The sequence below is a fragment of the Equus caballus genome, chromosome 4 (genome assembly GCF_041296265.1).
Source record: "Equus caballus isolate H_3958 breed thoroughbred chromosome 4, TB-T2T, whole genome shotgun sequence".
Classification (NCBI taxonomy): domain Eukaryota; kingdom Metazoa; phylum Chordata; class Mammalia; order Perissodactyla; family Equidae; genus Equus; species Equus caballus.
This window is the reverse complement of record NC_091687.1, coordinates 88,268,797-88,288,313: the sequence shown is the minus strand read 5'-3', so window position 1 is coordinate 88,288,313 and position 19,517 is coordinate 88,268,797. Positions and strand designations below refer to the sequence as shown.

At 37.6% G+C, this 19,517-nt stretch overlaps 1 protein-coding gene across 16 annotated transcripts in view; it reads right to left on the bottom strand.

Moving 5' to 3' along the window:
- Positions 1–19,517, bottom strand: part of AHCYL2 (adenosylhomocysteinase like 2) — a 168,807-nt gene that overhangs the window by 72,877 nt on the left and 76,413 nt on the right. Inside the window, exons 1-2 of one of the 16 annotated variants that reach the window (XM_070265057.1) lie at positions 15,736–16,092; positions 5,375–5,433 (exon numbers count right to left, since the gene is read on the bottom strand). The exons of 14 other annotated variants lie outside the window; for them this stretch is intronic. The gene's annotated coding sequence lies outside the window, so the exon portion shown is untranslated. Of the gene's footprint in view, positions 1–5,374; positions 5,434–15,735; positions 16,093–19,517 lie in introns of those variants that run through there. One more of the 16 variants, XM_070265056.1, reaches the window with a different exon arrangement.

Genomic DNA, 19,517 nt, shown 5'->3' with positions numbered 1-19,517 from the left:
GCCATCGAGTTGATTCTGACTCCTGCGACCCCGTATACAGCAGAGCTGAACCCTGCCCGATCTTTTTTGTGCCATCTTCTCATCTTCCAGTGCTGTATCAGACAGTACTCTGCAGCTATTCATTCAGTTTTCACGGCCAATTTTTTCAGAAGTGGGTGGCCAGGTCCTTCTTCCTAGTCTATCTTAGTCTGAAAGCCCCAGTGAAATTTGTCCACCAAGGGTGACTCTACTGGTATTTGAAAAATAGGTGGCATAGCTTTCAGCATCACAGTAACACAGAGCTGCTGTAGTATGACAACCCACAGACGAATGGTATGGTTCCTGACAGAAAATGAACCCCGGCAGTGGTGGTGAGAGCTCCAAATCTTAACCATTAGACCACCAGGGCTGACTAATACACCGTCTCCAACCAGTGTGCTGGATCAAATAAATGTTCTCTCACCTTCTCAGAGACTGCTCTCTACCAACCATCCCCTCTCACTTGTGTCTCTTCAACCTTTCACCCTCTACTGACTTCTTCCCATCAGCAGAGAATATGTTCAGGTTTCTCCCAAGCCAAAAATAAATAAATCTTCACCTTCCTCTTTCAGCAACTGCTCTCTGTACTTAACTTCAGAGTGAAACTCCTTGGCTTTCTAAGCTCACTATCTCTCCAATTCTCTATTTTCCAATCACTTAATAGTCTAAAATAAAAATTTATTTACATTTTTTACATTTAAGGATGAATTATTTGCTTTTAAGAAGAAGATCAGAAGACATTTTTTTCAACCAACAGTCACATCATTATATCTAAAGATGCTGAAAAAGATGTAACTAACATATCAAAGAGTTCTCTGACTCATATAAGAATCTACTGCCAGGGGCTGGCCCTGTTGCTCAGTGGTTAAGTGCACACATTCCGCTTCGGCAGCCAGGGGTTTGCCGATTGAGATTCCGGATGCGGACATGGCACACTTGGCAAGCCATGCTGTGGTAGGCATCCCACATATAAAGTAGAGAAAGATGGGCACGGATGTTAGCTCAGGGCCAGTCTTCCTCAGCAAAAAAAAAAAAAAAAAAAAAAGGATTGGCAGCAGATGTGAGCTCAGGGCTAATCTTCCTAAATAAATAAATAAATAATAAAGAATCTACTGCCAAAGAACCGGAGAAAATTTGTAAATAAAAAATGAAAATATAATGAAATCTATATTTCCCTCAGAATTAAAGTTGATCATAATTTATCTTATTTTGTCTTATGCAACAGAATATTTTTGAATAGAATTATGGTGCATCATTTTGAGACTAATTTTGTGTGTGTGTGTGTGTGTGTGTGTGTGTGTGTGTGTGAGGAAGATTGGCCCTGAGCTAACATCTGTTGCCAATCTTCCTCTTTATTTTTTCTCCCCAAAGCCCCAGTACATAGTTGTATGTCTTAATTGTAAGTCCTTCTAGTTCTCCTGCGTGGGATGCCACCACAGCATGACTTGATGAGTGGTGTGTCAGTCCACGCCCAGGATCTGAACCACGGAACCCTGGGCTAACAAAGTGGAGAGTGTGAACCACTACACCACAGGGCTGGCCCCAAGACTAATTATTTATAGTTTAAGAAAAAGGAATTAGGGGCCAGCTCCATGGCCGAGTGGTTAAGTTCTCGAGCTCCGCTGTGGCAGCCCAGGGTTCGGATCCTGGGTGCGGACATAGCACTGCTTGTCAGGCCACGTTGAGGTGGCGTCCCACATCCCACAACTAGAAGGACCTGCAACTAAGATATACAACTGTGTACGAGGGGTTTGGGGAGATAAAGCAGAAAAAAAAAAAAGATTGGCAACAGTTGTTAGCCCAGGTGCCAATCTTTAAAAAAAAAAGAAAAAGGAATTAAATATTTTCAACAGAAACATAATGAGCTCTTTAAAATATGTAATAGAACATGAAGACTGACTCAATACAAAGATGAAATGATCCCAAATCACCTCTTAAATGTCAGTTATCCTGAACTCTTCCCAGAAAAACCACAGAATAGACAGAAAGAACAGAATAAACTGAATAGAACAGAAAGATAAACCTTTAGGATTAGAGGTAGAGTCTACCTAGGAGTTATAAATGATGAAATAATTAGTAAAGCGGCCAACTGTTCTTCTAAACATAAGAAGAATCTCCTTTAATTGTGATTCAGATAGATACCAAACAAGGAGAGAAACAAACAAAAACTATGAGACCCTTCTAGGTGGGAAGCCCAAACCTACAGAGAAACAATGCAGCCAGTGCAATCTGAAAGCCAAGAGATCCAATGGTTGAGACCTGATTCTGAACAGCTTTTCTTTTCTTTTTTCTTTATTGTCAAGAAAACAATAGAAGGCATGGGCATTCAGAAAGACATCATTACTGTGGGATTTATGCAACAAAGTAATCTTGGGAGAGAAATGGCTCTTAATTCTGATAACTGACAACTCTATTCAACTCCTTATCTACTTGTTCTACACCTCACTGTGGAATCCAGGGAACCTAGTCTCTTTATAGAAATGTGCACTCTGACCTACTCCTCCAGTGAGGGCCTTCAATTCAAGAAAATGGAATCCTACATCTCTGACTAACCAAGTGCAACAGAGGGCCATTTCCTTAAAGCAGTCACCAAAATCATGAAGGATATTCTGACTGTAGGATAACAGAATAGGTTAGCTCTCAAAAGAATAGTAATTTGAAGGTCATCATTATGCCACCAAGAACATGGCAAAAAGAGAGCACGACATTTTTCCAGGTGCCACCTAGCTTTGGGAGGGCTAGATTCTCTTCAGTGAAAGTTTTTCCTTTTGTCAATAATATTTGAGAAATTTTTGAATTGACTACTGTTTAGAATTCCCAGATCACCTAATACGGTGACTAATATGTCCCTAATGCTTACAATGAAGACTGCTTCAAACTTATTACTGAGAGAAAGTAATGAGGAAATGAACAGCACCTTTACCCAAGAGGAAAGACTAGGGATGGTAGTACTCGGTTTATAAAACCTTGTGTATCAAATTAAAACATGGACAGATAAAGAAGAAAAGTCTTGCTGGATTCAAACAAGTCAGCTCAAGAGCTCACTCTCGTGGAGAGAGGGAGGGAAAGCAGAAGAGCTAGAGCCCAACACAAATACAGAATGTGTATACAAACTAAATTCAGCAATCACCATTCTAAAGCAACCTGAAAGAAATGACTATGAACACAATCAAGATTGTAAGGGGGTGAAGTTGAGGTATAAAAAGTGTTACACATGATCCATGGAATTCATCCCTCAGGTCTCAGCTCAAATGTTACCTCTTAAAGACCTTCCCTGATCATCCTATCTGGCCCTGCCCCCATCACTCTGAACCCATTACCTTATTTTATTTCCTGCAATTAACTATCACTATCTGAAATTATTTTTTTTTTGCTTTTCCATTCTAGAATTTAAGCTTCAAGAGGGCAGGGATCTTATCTGTATTGTTCATCTAGCATAATGCCTGATACATACAGATACTCAATATATACTCATTGAAAATTGCAGCTTCCACCACGGAAGTCCTAACAGTTCGGTATCAAAGAGAGTTTACAATAAGAAGTGGCTGCAGGACCACAGCTCAACACCTGTGGGATCTGGGAAGGCTACACTAGGGAAAAAATATTAGATTTGGGTCTTAAAGTTATACCTAACTCTTTAAGTCTCCAAAGTTGTCATGGTGCCTCACATCTCCATGCCTTTAACATCAATAATAAGAAAAAAGGGACTACGTTTATTGAATACTTTCTATATTCCAAATACTATGTATTTTGGCATGTATTATCTCATTTCATCCTTATACTAACCTATGAGGTAGGTGCTTTTATCACATTTCACAACTAAGAAAACTGAAGTATGGCTAAGTTAAGTAACTGACTCAAGATCACAAATAACAGACAGAGCTAAGACTGGAATCCAGGTGTCTTTGCCCTCTTTATCTGAAATGCCCTTATCCTCATATGCTTGTTGAATGAACTCTTATTAACCCCGATCTACCTTGTAGGTCAAGAATCCCATTCTCTCTTTAAGCCTTTTGAAGCAATAGACAAAAGTAAACATAGCTGACCACCATAAAGATGTGGGATACAAGATTCTGAGGAATTGGGTTGTGCAACAGTATGAATAACTAAATGAACAACTGAGGTAAAGTGTGCAGGTTGAGGTCAAACTAGTAGGTTATAATTCTAATTTATGAAAGTTGGTAGCAGATAATGATCAATACTGTTCAAGGAAATTCTTATTAGTATAGAACTACAACTCACAGAGTTGTGTCTACTTTTCTCCCCTTTCCATAAACAAAGCAGAGAAGTCATTGAGAAGGGAGAAGTTATACAGAGACATCACCTCTGCCTCACAGGGCCACCAGAGCATCTTACACAGCCCTATCTCATTAGTAAGGGAGCTTTACTTCTGGTAGGAAAATAAATCATAGCTATTCAGTTTGGGATTGAGCCTACATGGGTTCTCACACACGTATACACAAAACCCTTGTTTCAGATTTTGGTCTCTGTCTAAGGGTTATTCTTAGCATAAGGGTTCTTCTTGGTTTATGACAATAGTTCTAATTTTTAAAGCCCATACATAGTATATCTAGATAGAACCATAACATTTTCAAGATAAAGGGAAGCTCTGAGTTTATCCAGATCAATCACTTCATTTTACAGTTAAGAAACTGAGATCCAGAGAGTTTAAGTTACTTTCCAAAATATGACATAATTAGAAAACACATGGATCCAGAAAAGATAGTTATGAGGGAAAAAGACCAGCAAGAGAACTAACTGATAGCAGAGTATTTTCTAGTGGAAGGAAACATAAAATAGCAAAGCAGGGGCCAGCCTGGTGGCGTAGCAGTTAAGCACACATGTTCCGCTTCAGCGGCCAGGGGTTCGCCGGTTTGAATCCTGGGTACAGACATGGCACTGCTTGGCAAGCCATGCTGTGGTGGGTATCCCACATATAAAGTAGAGGAAGATGGGCATGGATGTTAGCTCAGGGCCAGTCTTGCTCAGCAAAAAAAAAAAAAAAAAAAGAGGAAGATTGGCAGCAGCTGTTAGCTCAGGGCTAATCTTCCTCAAAAAAAAAAAAAAAATAGTAAAGCAGCTTAGAACAATGTGTCTTACCTCATTAGGGCCATGGCCAGATTTCCTTAGAAAATCTGATGAAAGTCACAGACTAGAATCTAGAGTCTGGCATCTGCACATACTTACACAAAATTTGGTACACAATTTCAAAGGGTTCATAGATCCATTTGGATTGACAATCCGAATTCATCTTGGTCTATGTGAAGAAAATAAATCCTGGGAACCCTCCAAACAGTAATTACAGAACTGGAGGGAAAAGGGCAAGAGCAAAGGCTATCATTTACAATATACTTACTATGTGCTAGGCAGCACTGCCGGAGACTTATACATGACTCATTTCATCCTCAGCCAATCCTGTAAAATAGGTTTTTTAAATCTGGATTTTATTCTTTTATTTCTTCATTTGTTTTAACTAGGTAACAAAGGTTCACAGGACAAAGTTCAACAGCTACAAAGAGTATATTGTGAAAACTAAGTTTCTCTTTCTACTCCTTCAACACTTGATTATTCTAAAGAAAAATTCTCTTGTGCATTCTTCTAGAGATATCATTTGCATAAAAGCATAAACACTCACACACACACACACACACACACACACACACACACACGAGCGCATATGGGTTTCTTTGTTTCTTTTTCTACACCAATGGTAGCACATCATACATACGGTTCTATACCTTCCCCCTCTCAACACTGTCTTTAAGATTGTTCCATATCAGTATGTATAGACCTGTCTCACTCTTTTTAACTTCTGCACATTATTCTATTTTAAGATATACCAATATTTATTTAACCAATCCCCTACCAATGGACATTTAGATTATTTCCTTCTTTTTGCTATTTGTCTATTACCATGATATAATGCTATAATGAATATTCTTCTATATATGATATTTTCCAAATGTGTGAGAACATCTATAGGATAAATGTCCAGAAGTATTATTCTTCTCCTTTGTGGAAAAAAATGACTTTGCCATCCCCTCCTCACCAAATCTGCATGCAATAAGAAATGAAGGGAGAGTATCCACCAGCCAAAAGCTAGCCAATTACTTCACCTTAGTTTTACAGGCTTTTCTGTATAATGGGTATAACCCAAGACCCCTTTCCCATTGTTTCAGAAATTGTTTTGGACCCCAAAGAGGAAGGAGGCCCTGGTACTCAAAGTAGATTAATGTATCTATTTGAAAAGTTTTCAAGTATGAAATGGTACTTGGGTGTAAAAGTAAACAAGGTAAGAAATACAACTGAAAGGAGATTCAAATATTTGTTAGATTAGTGAAATAAATTTCTTTTAATTATTTATTAATAAATAATTGGGTTGAATGTTTTCCCTCATCATCTCTCCCCCAGCAATATAAAAATCCAGACATTTATATCTATACATTCATTAGACTGTAATTATATCTTTCCAAGGACTGTAATTGTTCACTCGCAATAATTTTAAAGAAAAACTTGACAGAGGTAGTGAAGGTGAGGAAGGGAAGCAAAATCTTCCCATTAAGCAGCAGCAAACAACAACTGAAAACAAAGACCCATGAAGCCTAGAGTGAGTATTAGCTCAGCGATTTCAAGTTTAGACCAGTAGTCTTGTAATATTTGACCTGTCTCCAAGCAGTTTCTTATTACAGCTGTTTTTCTTTTTAATAGACTTTATTTTTTAGAACACTTTCAGGTTCACAACAAAATTGCGTAGAAAGTATGGAGAGCTCTCATATATCCCCTGCCCCACAAGACACACAGCTTCCCCACTATCAACATCCTGCAGCAGAGTAGCACATTTGTTACAATGCATGAACCTACATTGACGTATTATTATCACCCAAAGTCCACAGTTTACATTAGGGTTCATTCTCGGGGTTGTGCATTTTATGGATTTGACAAATGTGTAATGATGTGTCCACCACCATTACATTATTATATAGGATAGTGTCACTGCCCTAAAAGTCCTGTGCTCTGCCTATTCATCTCTTCCACCCTCCTACCCCTGGCAAACACTGATCTTTTACTGTCTCCATAGTTCTGCATTTTAGAAAATGTCACATAATTGGACTCATACAGTATGTAGCCTTTTCAGATTGGTTTCTTTCACTTAGTAATACGCATTCAAGATTCTTCTGTGTCTTTTCAAGGCTTGATAGCTCATTTCTTCTTGGTGCTGAATAATATTCCATTGCCTAGATGTACCAGTTTATTTATCCATTCCCTTAGTGAAGGACATCTTGATTGCTTCCAAGTCTTGGCAATTATGAATAAAGCTGCTATAAACATCCATGTGTGGATATGTTTTCAACTCATTTGGGTAAATACTAAGGAGTGCAATTGTTGGATTGCATGGTTGAATATGTTTAGTTTTATAATAAACTGCCAAATTGTACTCCAAAGTGGCTGTACCATTTTGCATTCCCACCAACAAGGAATGAGAATTCCTGTTGCTCCATATCCTCACCAGCATTTGGTGCTGTCAGTGTTCTGGATTTTGGTCACTCTAATAGGTCCTAATAAAAGTCCTGTGCTCTAATAGGTATGTAGTGGTATCTCATTGTTGTTTTAATTTGCATTTCCCGATGACATATAATGTGGGACATCTTTTTATATGTTCATTTGCCACCTGTATATTTTCTTTGGTGAGGTGTCTGTCAAAGTCTTTTGCCCATTTTTTTTTTTTTTGGAGGAAGATTAGCCCTGAGCTGCCAATCCTCCTCTTTTTTTTTGCTGAGGAAGACTGGCCCTGAGCTAACATCCATGCCCGTCTTCCTCTACTTTATATGTGGGACACCCACCACAGCATGGCTTGCCAAGTGGTGCCATGTCCACATCCAGGATGTGAACCAGCGAACCCCGGGCCGCCTGAAGTGGAACATGCGAAATTAACCACTGAACCACTGGGCTGGCCCCTCTTTTGCCCATTTCTTAATCGAGCTGTTTGTTTTCTTATTACGTAGTTTTAAGAGTTCTTTGTATATTTTGAACAATAGTCCTTTATCAGATGTGTCTTCTGTAAATATTTTCTCCCAGTCTGTGGCTTGCCTTTTCATTCTCTTGATACAGATGTTTTTAACAGATAAAAGAATTGAGACTCAGAAATTTTCCTGCTCAAGGCATACAGCAGGAAGTGGCAAAGCCAGGACTTAAACTCTGCTCTTACCACCATTCCATGTTGTATTTGCTAGGACTCATTTGGAAAAGGAGACAGAATACTGAAGGCAACAAAACAAAACACCAATAACCACCACAACCATTCTGGTTCTGAAAAAAGGAAACCACATACCCTCCCCTTCTCTTATTATACAAATTCCCTCTCATAATCTCTACCATCACCATGTTTCAGTTAGCACCTATGTGTTGATCACTCTTAAATTTCTATTTATAGCCCAGATCTCTCAGATCTGTATATCCAAATACCCACTGGCCATCCCCACTTAGACATCCCATGGGTTCCTCAAATACAGCGTGTCCAAAACTGAACTCATCATATTACCCCTGAATCGGATCCTCTTCCTCTTGAATTCCCTATCCCAGTAAGTGGATGTCCATTTCAGAAACCTCAAAGTCATCCTAAGACTACTTCCTCCTATCCTACCACTTCATTTGCAGATGTAGCCCAACTCATTAAAAAAATTGTCCATCTTGAACATGACTCTCATAAATAATTTCACTCCCTCTCTCCCTTCATCATTTTTACCATGCAAAATCTCAATCCTGATGACCCCTACCAATCCATCTATTCCATGTTTGGGCCCAAGCATCTAAATTTTGCAAGAGAAAAACCACATGACCAGGCTGACTGGTTTCACTTTAAATTCATCTTCCCAAACCTCAAATGAGCACCAATAGTGCCTCCGTCACCTTATGAAGTTTCTTAAGTAGTACATACTTCCTTTGTCTCCTCTCAGGAAGAACACTTCATGTTTGTCCCCTCAAACTTCTTCTACCCTCACTTTCAAGTGACAGCCTTACCTTATATAGAAAAAAGAGAGTAAATATAAGAAAACAGGAAAATATCTGATACAAACTCTCTCACATTCCAACTACTAGGTATACTCATTTGCCCAGCTTCTCCTTCTTCCCCCATTTCACTGAAGTAAAGGTCTCACCCTGTGCTCTAAAGTCCATTCCCTCTCAAGTTCTTTTTTTTTTTTAAAGATTTTAATTTTTCCTTTTTTCTCCCCAAAGCCCCCCAGTACATAGTTGTATATTCTTAGTTGTGGGTCCTTCTAGTTGTGGGTCTTTCTAGTTGTGGCATGTGGGAAGCCGTCTCAGCATGGCCTGACGAGCAGTACCATGTCCACAATCAGGATTCGAACTGGCAAAACGCTGTGCTGACGCAGCGGAGCATGCGAACTTAACCACTCGGCCACAGGGCCGGCCCCCTCAAGTTCTTAAGGAACTGACTCTTTCCACATGATTTGGCCCTTACTTATCTCTCCAAATCCATCTCCTCCATTTACCCTCTTGTTCATAATACTCCTCTAGAAATCAATCTTCTTTTCCAACTTAGGACCTTTGTACATGCTGCCTATGCCTTCTTTCCTTCATAATTTGCAATTTTTTGGTTAACTCACTTGTCTATTTCTCCTGCATTGATGCCCCACCACCACCACAATGGCCCTACGCAACCACTGATCTACCTTCTATCACTATAGATAGATTTGCCTTTTATAGAATGTCATATAAATGAAATAATAGACTATACACTCTTTTGTGTCTAGCTTCTTTCATCCACATTTTTTAGATTCATCCATATTGTTCCATGTGTAGTTCACTCTTTTTTATTACTAAGTAGTATTCCTTTATATGGATGTACTATAAATTTACTTATTGATGGATATTTGATGTTTTCTCCAGTTTGGGGCCACTATGAATTAAACTGCCAAGAACAACAGTGTACAAGTCTTTGCGTGAACATAGGATTTCATTTTCTTGGGTAAAAACATAGGTAGGGGTAGAATTGCTGGGTCATTTGGTAAGTGTATCTTAAATTTATAACAAACTGGAAAACTGTCATCTACCAGTAATGTATGACCATTTCAACCGATCCATATCCACATCGATAATAGGTATTGTCAGTCTTTTAAATTTTAAAAGTATCTAGTGGGTGTGCAGTATCTCATTGTGGTTTTAATGTGCATTTCCCTAATGACTCATGATGTTGAACAACTTATGTGCTTATTGGCATTCATATAGTATCTATTGAGGCATGTCTGTTCAAATCATTTGTCCATTTAAAAAACTGGATTGTGTATCTTATTGAATTGTAAGAGTTCTTGAAATATTCTAGATGCTAGACTTTTGTCTGGTATATGTATTGTGAATATTTTCTCCCATTCTGTGGCATGCCTTTTTATTTACTTAACTGTGTCTTCTGAAAAGAAGTTAATTTTAGAGAACTCTCTCAAATTTTTTCTTCCAGAATTTTTGTTTCTTTCAGAATTTTTCAGAATCCCTCCAGTACATAGTTGTATATTTTAGTAGTGGGTCCTTCTAGTTGTGGCATGTGGGACGCCACCTCAGCGTGGCCTGATGAGTGGTGCCATCTCCGCGCCCAGGATCTGAACCGGTGAAACCCTGGGACGCCAGAGCGGAGTGCGTGAACTTAACCACTCGGCCACGGAATCGGCCCCCACCTTTTCTTCTTTAAGCATTTAGCACAAAATAGTATTCAAAGTCAAAATTGTTAGCACAGAAGGTACTATAATTGTCCATATATGCCAAACATAGAGTGATCTCAGGATGTAGATTTTATTCATATTACAATGCAGGATAAATAAGAAAAATATGAAAGTTTTAATTCTAAATTCACTAATAACAGCCACTAAAAACAAACAATATCCTAGTGCCCTCTAGTGGGGAGAAACTGTAGAAATATGCCAAACAAGGGAGAGAGAGGCTAACAGAACACTATTGAGAGGAATACTGAATACCGACAAATGTGATTAATATTTTCACTTATTCTCCCCACTCTTTTTAAAACAAAAAACTTCAAATAAAAATTAAAATCCTTCACTATTTTAATCCAATGCGAATACAATGAAACAGAGAATTTTATTTGGTTAGAAAAACCAAACAGGTGTTTGAAATTTGTATTCCCATAGTATACTCCCTATGCAAAGGAAATGGGGACCAGAGGTCAGAGGAAAAGAGAAATGATTTCACATAACTGATTGAACAAGGATGTAAGTGAAATGGTTTCAAGATATATAGTTTAAATACACTATCAAGATACATATGTTAATATATACATAATAATGTTTAATATTAAACACACAACAAATTTTTCTGGAATAGAGTACAAGAAGCTGTCAAAACAATGATTATCTGTGGGACCAGGGGTGAAGAGAGAGAAAGGGAGGATTTATACATTTATATATTTTAAATATATATAATAAATGCTCTTTAAAAAATGTAGATCAAGGGCCAGTCTAGTAGTGTAGTGGTTAAGTTTGTGTGCTCTGCTTTGGCAGCCCAAGGTTGGTGGGTTTGGATCCTGGGTGTGGACCTACACACTGCTTATCAAGCCAAGCTGTGGCAGTCCCCCACATACGAAATAGAGGAAGATTGGCAACAGATGTTAGCTCAGGACCAATCTTCCTTACCAAAAAAACAAAACAAACAAACAAAATGTACATCAATCATTTTGGAACAGTGAAACAGAATTTTATATGCTTATCCATGAACCCCCAAAATGGGTAGCAAGTGAATAATGCTTTGTTCAGAACAGTCTGTTTCCCAACAGTTGATTATAATTAACTAACTCTTGTTAGGTCCCACAGGGTACATAGCTACATTAACCTCCAGCATTCTCAACCATGCAGAAGGAGAAAAACAATAAATTTAAAGTACTTTTCAATATCAATTTTGCTCAACAATTTAATCCTTTAAATATTTCCATATCCCCACAAAGCCTCCAGGATCTGAAGGAGGAAATTCAAAATGTCTGCTCTCTGAAAAACTCATTCTTGAGCAGCCTCTTAAGCTGCTATTAGCTCTAAAGTCATTTTTCCAAATGGAATACCATAATTTTCCAGTAGGTCTTGAAGAATTTCCTGCTGAGTCCCAAAGCTTTTTTTGCTAATTCTATATATACTTCCACCTCTGAGGAGTCCTAGCCTCAGTTAGCCAATGAGCCTTCTACTTAGAAGACAGATTACTGAAAGTTTCTTCATCTTTTAATGAAAATTTCTTGGTATATTCACCTACCTTTTCCTTCATCCTTCCTATTTTAAAGGAAGAGGTCTCTCTCCTCATCGCTCCTTTCAAACTACCTCCTTCTCTTTTCTTTAGTATTTTTTAATCTTTTTTTTTTTTTTTTTTTTTTGAGGAAGATTGAGCCCTGAGCGAACATCTGCCGCCAATCCTCCTCTTTTTGCTGAGGAAGACAGGCCCTGAGCTAACATCCATGCCCATCTTCCTCCACTTTACATGTAGGACACCTGCCACAGTGTGGCTTGACAAACGGTGTGTAGGTCCGCACCTGGGATCTGAACTGGCGAACCCACAGCTGCTGAAGTGGAACGTGCAAACTTAACTGCTGTGCCACCAGGCAGGCCCCTATCTCACTACTATTTTTTTAAAACATTTAAAATCTATTATTAGTCTAATAACTTAAGTTCAAAATTTCAGTCATTATTACTCTTCCTCTCCTTCCAAAAATGTTGTTTCTTCTTGATATTATTTTTGAGTTAACTTATCAGGGAAGAGGAGCCTAAAATGACTCTGAGGTTTCTGCTACTCTGCTACCTGCTGATAGGGTGAATGATGGCACTAACAATGACAAGGAATTTTATAAGGCTCTCCCTGCACTTACACAATTTCTTCCGTCTAAAATGCCTTTTCGGTCTCCTTTCTATATACTCTATTTACTTTCCATTCTGCTTCCCTACTTTTCTTCTAATGCCAAAATGCATACTGCTTTCTATCTAAAGCTTTACCTTTATATCCTTGGAGATAATCCTTTCTTCTGAACTTCTGTTGTAATTATTGCCTGTATCATTTAACTGGCTTGCCGCCCAGGCTCTTTTACACTGATATTCTTCCCTTTAAGTACTTAAATCTTCCCAATTCACAGTAAATTCTCAAGATTATAGGCATATTTTATATTTCTTATTTCCACTATCTTACCCATAATACATTTTATATGATAATCATGAGTATGTCATTCCCACCCTATAAATTCATAGAATTCCACAAGAGCGCTTTGAGGACAGTAGTCACTTGTACTGCTCTCAATAACTTACAGGTACTCAGTCCTCCATTTCCATCCTCATCGGCCCCATCATCCTCCCCCAACTGCTGCCACTGCCCACTTCTCCTCCTCCTGTATCTCTTTTCTTCCTTTCTCTCTCTGGTAAGTGGTACCAAAGAATTATATGCTATGCTTTTAGTTAATTCTATCTATAAGGGTAACTTGTAAAAGCGACTTATAGTTCAACAGTATAAAGTACTAAATGCACTGAATTATCCTCCCACTGGAAACAACTAAATATACAGCATAAATATCTACTTAAATTTACTACTTGATTGACTAAAAGTTATGAACTGGCAGGGCCAAAAAAGAGAGACTCCAAGTAAAAACTGTCTAGCTGAGCCATTGCCATAATTCTGACCACAAAATTGTGAGCAAACTAAATGTTTATTTTAAAGCTCTGAATTCTGCCAGTCATTCGTTATACAACAATACTAACTGTAATAGGTATTACACAGTAGTAGACAAGCTCTCCACGTCATACTTTGTTGTTACTACCATGGAGTGCCTGGTCTTTTTGCGCCATCCTCTCACCTTCCAGCGCTATATCAGACAATGCTCCACAGAGGGTTTTTGTGGCCAATTTTTTTCAGAAGTGGGTGGCCAGGTCCTTCTCCCTAGTCTTAGTCTGGAGACTCTGGCTGAAAACTGTCCACCATGGGTGACCCTGCTAGTATTTAAAATACTGTTGGCATAGCTTTCAGCATCACAGCAACATGCAGCCGCCACAGGACAGCCAACAGACAGTATGGTTCCCTGACGGGAAAAAAACCCGGGCCACAGCGGTGAGAGCACGAAGACTCTTAACCACCAGACCACCAGGGCTGGCTTTATACTATTTGAAATCAATATGGCATCTTGAAGACATCTTTGCTTTACATTTTTTTCTATTCTTGCCTTAAAATTTCAGAGATATACATCTTTTTAACTCCAAACCACTCATTTCATAGGTGTGGAAACTTAGGCCCAGGGAAGTGAAATCACAGACCAAATTAATAATAGAAGATAGATCAAAACCCATGCACCCTGATTCTCAATGTAGTGCTTTTTTTCCTAGCCAAAACTTCTTTGTATCTTCTCCTTCCTTTCTTTATTCCACTCTTTCCTTGTTGCAGGACAGCCAAAATAATATCAATCGATCACCCTTTTATGCTTCCCTCCAAAGAGCCTAGGCTTATTTACCACTCAAGGATTTAAAGAGCATTTCCCAGTCCTGCTTGTCTCTACTCCTGCTGAGCCTCTAGCAATGTAAGGTGCCAGCCTCAAAGTAGTTGGTGAGTGTGTACGGATTATGACCAATAGAATGCAAATTTGTTACTAAGTGTACCTTGGTAACAGGGGAACAATGATAGTAGAAGATCATTATCTGAGTAATAAGACTTAAAGAGCTTTCAGCAAAGAAGACAGCAAGAATCTCATCCTCACCTGGACTAAAAACTGCTATCCTTTGGTGACTGTAAAATGCAAAAGTCATCTGCAAGTCTAAAAATTTCCTAACAAATGTCTAACTAGCAGTTAGGGAGGCTGGTCTATTAGATAGGTCTAGAAAGCAACTGAGAAAAGAAAATTAAAAGACAAAAAAAAAAAACAAATGGCACAAGAGAAACATAGTGAGGAAAGAAAAACAAAGTAGAGGGAAGTTGCAGGACTATGAAGTTATGCAGACATCTTCCCATAGCCCAGATTACAACTACAGCTGGATTTGTAACTTTTCACTTATATTCTACTGGTTTCTATGTGTTAACTTCTGTAGCGTGGCCTCAAAGTGAGATGCAAATAAAAGGCATTTAAAGGTACTAAAATTCCAGCTTACTATTTAAAACCTGCCAGATGTCCACCAACAGTGTTGTGATTGCATTCAAAGAATGGAATATTATATACCTGTAAAAAGAGGAAGCTTCTTAATACTCATACAGAGGTTCATATTATGTGACCCTTTTGTGTAAAAAAGGGGGGATAAGAATAAATAAATAAATATATATATATTACTTATACGTACATAAAGAAATAATAAGAAATGAAGACAAGGCCATGAAAAAAAAGGTTTTGGCTACTTACTTGTAAGTTCATTATCAACCTTACTGCCCAGTAACTTAAGGTCATTATAATAGTACTTTAAATAACTCCACTCTTTCCTAACTTAAGGACAAACAGGACCATCTAGATGAGAATGCTTAATTTAGCAGTGGATGGCACAATAGGGTCTGAGGATGGAGGAAATGATGCTGATTGATTTCAAAGTCTCCTCAGATTGGAGAAGAGATGATTTTTCTCCAGATCTGGAATAGATGAGTAATAGCCACACTCACTTTCTCTTCCCACAATCATACATCACCCTATGTTTACCTCCCCTAGCCCCTAATCAATATTTACAATTTAAATAAACACCTTATTACCTGATTCCAAGGACTTACCTAGTTTCTGTGCCATGTGTTTTAGGCTTCAGCTGTTATTGTCCCTCCAGTTCTAACTGTAAATGCTTGGAAGTTACTGACCAGCTATTATATATAGTCTTTCATAGTGGCTCCAGTGCCCATTTGATTAGACACCTTGGAACTACTTTTTTATGCCAACCCCCCAAAATGTAACCCTTTATAACCCCAAATCACAAACCCTATGCCCTGCCCTACAACCTTTCATCTTCCTAGGTTTTCCAGTCCTGAAAAATGGAATCTATTAATTCTACCCCCAAATAGCAACAGTTTCCAACATGCAAACAGAGAAGAAGTTATTAGTCAGCTACATCTCTCAGCTGCTGGGAAATGACTAACGACCAACACAAACAGCTATAGGTAACATTCTAATCTCATACTTAAAGAAACAGAGCGAGAATCAAGACTAGGAATGTAAACACAATACTCTCTTCCCTCAATTTCTACCCTTTCTTCTCGTCCTCTCCAATTACCTTCATCATCCTTTCCCTCCTCTAGGGAGGGAGGCTGCAGGCAGCAGCTAATTTACTCTTCTAGTTTTATTTGGTTTACATGGCAACAGAAATGCACAAAACGTCAGGCACAAAAGAGAGCTATTTGTTTATGACTGGTGCAAATTCTTTTCACCCAGGTAAAAAGAATTGGGAGAAAGGAGAGGTGAAGGATTTTCTAGTGAAAAGCTAAAAGAATGGGGCTGGGGAATTGCTAACTGTGTAAAATTTTGAGTACTGTGTTTCCAGTTTCTGAATCCTGTTACTAGTGGCCATGGTCCCAGATATAGGGAACAAACTGAATAATGGTTACAATATTATTATTTAAAGATCTTTCATCTGTTCACATCTTCAGATCTCAGAATAACACTGCCCTTTCAACCTTCTGGTTTTTATAAACTAGTGCCAAGAGGAAATTACAGGCAACATCAAGAGTGGATACACCCAAACTCCGAAATATCTCTCTTCAGAAACTGAGGGGAAGAGGGAATGATTGTTTTTTTAAACCACCCCACCCCTCTGCTATGAAATGAATATCTTTTAAAATTTTAATTATAAAAGTTACTCATGTTCATTGCTGGAAAAAATAACAAAAAAAGAGACAAAAATCAACCACAATCCCAACATTCAACTATTATCATTATTGACATTTTAGAATACATCCTTCTGGTAAATTTTTCTAGGCAAAAAATGAGATCATGTGATAACCTTTTTTCATGTAATGTATATTATTATATATTTAATGTCTATAAAATCATTAAATATTGTAATTGAGAACATGGATTTTGAAGTCAGACAGATATAACTGGGTCCCAGCTCTCCCACTTACTGTGTGATTTTCAACAAGTCATTTAACCTCTCTCAATGCCTGAGTCTCCTAATATATAAAATGGAACTTGAAAGTGCTTAACTCACAGGCTTATTCTAAGGATTAAATAATAGATAATAGATAGAACAAATCTAATACATAATGAGCACTCAACATATAACACGTGTTGCATAAATTTTGTACTTCTGCATTTTATTAAGTGGCTAGTATTCCACTGAATAAATGTATCCTAGTTTATTAAAGATCTCCTATTGTCAAAATAAACTTGTTTCTAAATTTATAATATTACAAATAGCAATGCAACAATCTAAATTTTTACATGTCTGTGATTTTTTTCTTTAAACTAAATTCCTAGAAGTAGAATTCTAAATCAAAAGGAGTAACTGTTCTCTATGGCAGAGTGCCTCCAGAAAAGTTGTACCAATTTATAGTCTCATATGCATATATAAAAATGTTCATCTCTTCACCCTTTCATCCATGTAGAGATTAAAAAATATTTTAAAAATATTATACATCTTTTTATAACTATGTCTTAGAATTCTAAAATATAGAATTCTGACAGAAAATTCCATCGTTTCAGAACTGCTGGAAGTGAAAGTTTCCCTTGCTCCAGTTTTTTCCCTATTTGGAGGTTAATTTTTACGTAGTCAAATATATTGCTCTAATGAATTCTGGGTTTTATGTCCTATTTAGAAAATAATCACTGACGGCTTCTTTCGTACTGTTATAGTTCTGGTTTTATTTATGTATGCTTAAAATGTAGAAGCTAATCATTATATGTTTATATACATGTTTATAAACATTCATATGTTTATTAAAAATTCAAACAGTGCACAAATACAAAGAATTAAAAGTGAAATTCACCTTTCATTCTTTCCCAGCAGTGACTGCTAGTATTAAAGTTCATCCTTTCAGACTTTTACCTATGAATTTACAAACAGACACATTCACAGTTGTTTTTTTTTTTTTTTTAAAGATTTTTTATTTTTTCCTTTTTCTCCCCAAAGCCCCCCAGTACATAGTTGTATATTCTTCGTTGTGGGTCCTTCTAGTTGTGGCATATGGGACGCTGCCTCAGCGTGGTTTGATGAGCAGTGCCATGTCCGCGCCCAGGATTCGAACCAACGAAACACTGGGCCGCCTGCAGCAGAGCGTGCGAACTTAACCACTCGGCCACGGGGCCAGCCCCAACAGTTGTTTTTTTTAAAATATAAATGTGGTTATACACCATCATATTACAAAAAGCAGTTTGCTGACTTCCTTTTTTTTTTTTTTTAACTTATCAGAGTATCCTGGAGACCTTTCCATGTCCAAATACATAAATCTACATCATTCTTTTTAAACACTGGATAATATTCCATTGTATGAGTATACTACGATTCATTTAATCATTCTCTGTTACTCTATTATTTCCAAATTTTCACTATTACAAACAATGCTGCGGTAAAAAATTCTTGTACTAGGGCCTTTATGGATTATGTGAATATTTTTCTAGGGTAAATACTAAAAAATGGAATTGGTGCATCAAAAAAGCATGAGCATTTTCTATTTTAATAGCTACTACCAAAGTGTCCTCCAAAGAAGATGTATAAATTTATTCTTCTATCAACTGTGTATGAATGTGGCCATTTCTAATACCCTTGCCAAGACTGAATATTATTAATCTTTTTAATTTTTCCAGTATCATGGGTGGAAATGGTATCTCATTTTAATTCACATTTCTCTGATTACTAGTGAATATGGGTATCTTTTCAAATTTTTAGTAGCCATTTGTAACTTCTCATCTGTCTAAATCTAGTTTATATCTTTTGCCCATCTTTCTATTAGATTGTTTGTCTATTTCTTACTAGTTTGTAGAAATACTGTAATAATATGGATATCCATATTTATCATATATATTACAAACATTCCCTCCCAGTCTGTAACTTAATTTTCAACATTGTTTATGGCAGTCTTTTTTTGTTGTTTTTTTGAGGAAGATCAGCCCTGAGCTAATATCTGCCAATCCTCCTCTTTTCGCTGAGGAAGACTGGGCCTGAGCTAACATCCATGCCCATCTTCCTCTACTTTATATGTGGGACACCTACCACAGCATGGCGTGCCACGCGGTACCATGTCTGCACCCAGAATCCGAATCAGCAAACCCTGGGCTGCCAAAGCAGAACGTGAGAACTTAACCGCTGCACCATCGGGCCAGCCCTGTTTATAGCATTCTTTTTTGTATAAACATTTTTTGCTTGGCTGTTCAGAGTCTTGTTTAAGAACTGCTTTCCTATCCCCAAGACTCTGAACAGCCAAGTAAAAAATGTTTATACCTCATTGACCCTACATTGTTATTTGTATTTATTTAGAACTATTCTTACTGAATTTCCCTGTTTGCTTTGCTCCTTCTCCAATTTACTAACATTATAACAAATTCTGTCCCTATCTTCTAACATGAAATA